At 42.2% G+C, this 3837-nt stretch overlaps 1 pseudogene; it reads right to left on the reverse strand.

Moving 5' to 3' along the window:
- Window positions 1-1530: 1530 nt before the first annotated feature.
- On the reverse strand, window positions 1531-1933 carry LOC122097074 (annotated as a pseudogene).
- Window positions 1934-3837: the final 1904 nt, after the last annotated feature.

The following is a 3837-nucleotide window of genomic DNA, read 5'->3' on the forward strand; positions in this document are numbered from 1 at the left end:
TCTCAGTGGTTTTGGGCTCTGTGCCAGCAATTCACCTCCCTGTGGTGGTGGTGGTGGGACTGTGAGTGTCATGGGATTTAGAGGATCTAGATGCAGGACTCTGACACACATAGCATACAACAATACATCCAGGAGGCGCTGGAGGCTGACCACAGATCTCTGGTATTTTCATAGGCTCTTCAGTCTATGGGACTTGCTCCTGGCCAAGGAGGATAGGGTTCCTGATCACGACAGAACCCTTCACTGCTGGCGGAGTTCCCCACTGATTGAAATTATCCACAGGACCATGCCAGAGCATCCCTCTTCTACCCTGCTCTCTCTCACCTTGACCACTTCTGATATCTATCTTCCTCTTAGATTCTGATAGGGTATTTCAAGATGCATCAACTGTGAATGTTCCTTGTTTTTAGATCTCCAGAGTATCACAGTCTCAAAAAATAGGCCCTCTCTCAAGATGATGCCTTGCCATTATTCTCTCGTCACCAAGATCAGCCTTTCTCATCAGAGCAGTCATTGTTTCATAAATCCCTTGTCCTGAGTTTAAATCTTGTGGTAGATGTGGGATTATCTTGTAACTAGAATTGCCATATCCACCTGGGCCATCTGACTTACCTTGTGATATTGTCTTCAGTTTCTGCTTCCTGAAAGCTGGGGGAGTGCTTGGAATTATTTTCTATTGTCTCTGTTGTCTTGATTTCTCTATGCCTTTCTGCTATCCTTTGAGTTTTATTTTTTATCAGTTCTGATGCTCTTCTTTTCTTTCTCTCTTCAGAATATAGTCTCTCACTATTGGACTCTCCTCATTCACCAAGTCAAAATGGTATATATCTTTAACCTACCATTTTGCTCTTATTCTCTCTCTCTCTCTCTCTGTCTCTCTCTGTCTCTCTCTCTGTTTTTCTTTTTAGAATTTCTGCCTCTTTATTATTCTTTCATAGTTTAGATCATTTTTATTAATTCATTAACGTATTTATATCTTCCTTAAAATTATAGATCATTAAAAAAATCTTTTGGGGGGGCTGGGAAGGTGGCTCAGTGGTAGAGCGCTTGCCTTGCATGCCTGAGGCCCTGGGTTCGATTCCTCAGCACCACATAAGCAAAAAGAAAAAGGCCGGAAGTGGTGCTGTGGCTCAAGTGGTAGAGCGCTAGCCTTGAGCTGAAGAGCTGAGGGACAGTGCCCAGGCCCAGAGTTCAGGCGCCATGACCGGACCCCCCCAAAATAATCTTTTGGGCTTGGTACTGATGACTCACTCCTGTAATCCTAGCTTCTGAGTAGACTTAGATCTGGTGCTCATTGTTCAAGGCTGCCTCATGCAAAAAAGTTCACTAGAACTTCATCTCCAAAATAAGCAGCAAAAAGCAATGCTGAAGGTATGGCTCAAGTGGTAGAGTGCTAGCTTAACAACCATAAGGTTCTGAGTTCAAACTCTAGTACCATGAAAACAAATCCCACCAACTGTCTTTTGGATGAACACCATTTTTTTTTTTACTTCTAATAACTTTATATCCAGAACATTTTATTATAAAATTGGTACTCATAAATTTATATGAACTTAAAATTCATCATACATTTACTTCATTTTTTAGCTTGACCTTCTAGTAAATCTTTAGCTTCATTGATTTTGGCTGCTTTGTAAGGAGATCCTCCTTTGGGTGATTTAAGATCATAATTTGTTGATGAGCATCTCTTATCTTTCCTTTATTAGCAGAAGGGCTTCCACCTAGTTTTAATGCTGCTTCCTGTTTTGTCATTTGGGGTTCAAGTCCACCTCTGTAGTAGCCACTAGTGAAGGCATTGAAAACTAGTTTTACTTGAGGCTCCATATGTTTCATGGCTTGTAAAACGTAACAGCCTGAAAATCCTGCAGCAGCAATGGTCAGCCCAACTGCTACCACTGTACTGGCCATGGCTCCCCTGCCTCCATTGGGAGTATGTCTCATCCCTATCCCAAGGCCTAGGCCTTCACCACAAGCACAGCTGGGCAACCCTGAGCTCTGTCCCAGGAGCCTAGCAGAATACCTGAACACCAATTTTTATGCCTATAATTCTAGCTATTTCAGAGGCTGAGATTAGGAAGATTACAGTTTGAAGCTAGTCCAGGTATACACATGAAATCCCTTCTCTCTCTGTCTCTGTGTGTGTGTGTCTTAGTCTTGGGGCTTAAACTCAGGGTCTAGGCACTGTCTCTGAGCTTTTGTTCTCAAGACTAATACCAGTTGAGCCACAGCTCCACTTCTGGCTTTTTTGGTGGTTAATCAAGGATAAGAGTCTCACAGAATTCCTTGCCTGTGCTGGTTTTGAACTGCAATCGTCATATCTCCGCTTCCTGAATACCTAGGATTATAGGCATGAACTACTGATGAGATGCTATCCCCAAATAACCAGTGTAAAAAGGGCTGGAGGTATGACTCAGGCAGGTAAAGCATTTGCCAAGCAAGCAGGAGGCCTTGAGTTCAAATCAACACAGTCTGTACTGGTGCAACTTTGGGGACAAGCTCAAGGAATCAGGTGATTAACTAGCCACAGCCACAGAACATGCTTTCTATCATCACAAAGATTTCTCTATGAACTGTATCAAAGTCGCAGTGACTTCCATAGGTCCACACTGTGTCTTAGGGAGGCTACATTCTGAGCGAAACAAGAGAAGAGGCTTGTTGAGTCTCAGAGATATAAAAACACAGAGGCTTCTGAGAACCCACACATTAAGTTCAGATAATATGACCCTTCTGAAGATGGCTCCCAGTAATGCTACCTGATGAATATGCAAGCAAGTTCAGGTTCCTCTTGTCCAGTGGCAGCTCAGTATCCAGATCCCAAGCGTACTTAGACTGAGCGTTTGGTACGTGATGGATTCTTTGTGGAGATTGCCAAGATTGTCTCTCTCTTCTTGCTACTTCATCACTGAATGGTCTGTGCTAAGACTCTGCTTCTCTTACAGTTCTAATATATAGTATTTTGTAGCTTTACCTGGTTTATACATAACTGTATTGTCAAATTCTAGCATTTTCTCATACCACCTTACCTTACTATAGAGCTGCACATCTGTTTGGTTCAATCCTCTGAATACATAGGAGTGGGATCAGTATCTCTAATCACTTTATTCCTCATCTTTCTGTCTCTGTCTTGTTTGTAACAAACTGATCAGCGCTAACTTCTTTCTCAACAGATCAGACAAATGGACAGCAATTTAAAATGTGCAAACCAGGAACAATATTGGGAAATGAAGGGAGGGTTCAGATGACTAGGTAATCTGCTCTCCCTTTACTAATGTAAAGGGAGAGAGGCTTACTGAGCTGCTATGTCAGTCTTATACTCCATGCTCCAGAGATGCATGTGAATTATGAAACTCTTAGAGAACTAGGGGCCCAGATTCCACATAACTCGAATACCCATTCCAGAACTGAGAGCACAGAGGGTAGAGAGGAAACACAGAAGTTCATGGAGAAGACATTTTATGTATTTACCAGTGAACCTTCAGTAGGTCATTTCCTTACTCATAGGTTGATTTTCCATGCCATGTTCTTCCTTTCTAGTGTCTCTTTTTTTGATGGCCTAGGATGTGACTTGCCTTGAGGGTATGTTGGCAACGAGGCAGATTTCTTTTTATCGGCTCATTATGGTGATAACACCTACCTTCCCAAAGTCTCCACTGACTGTTACATCGTGAGCTCCATGAGATTGTACTTTGTATGAACATTCTGGAAACTGTATTTCCAACATTTCTTCCTAACCTTCTCATTGTCCAGCACTGCCTGACCAATTGCAGAAGGGTTTTTCTAACTTTTAGTGACTATTAGAGACACAGAGTCCAAAGGATCTTTTATAATAGAGGTTTC

The sequence above is a fragment of the Dipodomys spectabilis genome, unplaced genomic scaffold, assembly GCF_019054845.1.
Source record: "Dipodomys spectabilis isolate Male_0828 unplaced genomic scaffold, ASM1905484v1 ptg000411l, whole genome shotgun sequence".
Classification (NCBI taxonomy): domain Eukaryota; kingdom Metazoa; phylum Chordata; class Mammalia; order Rodentia; family Heteromyidae; genus Dipodomys; species Dipodomys spectabilis.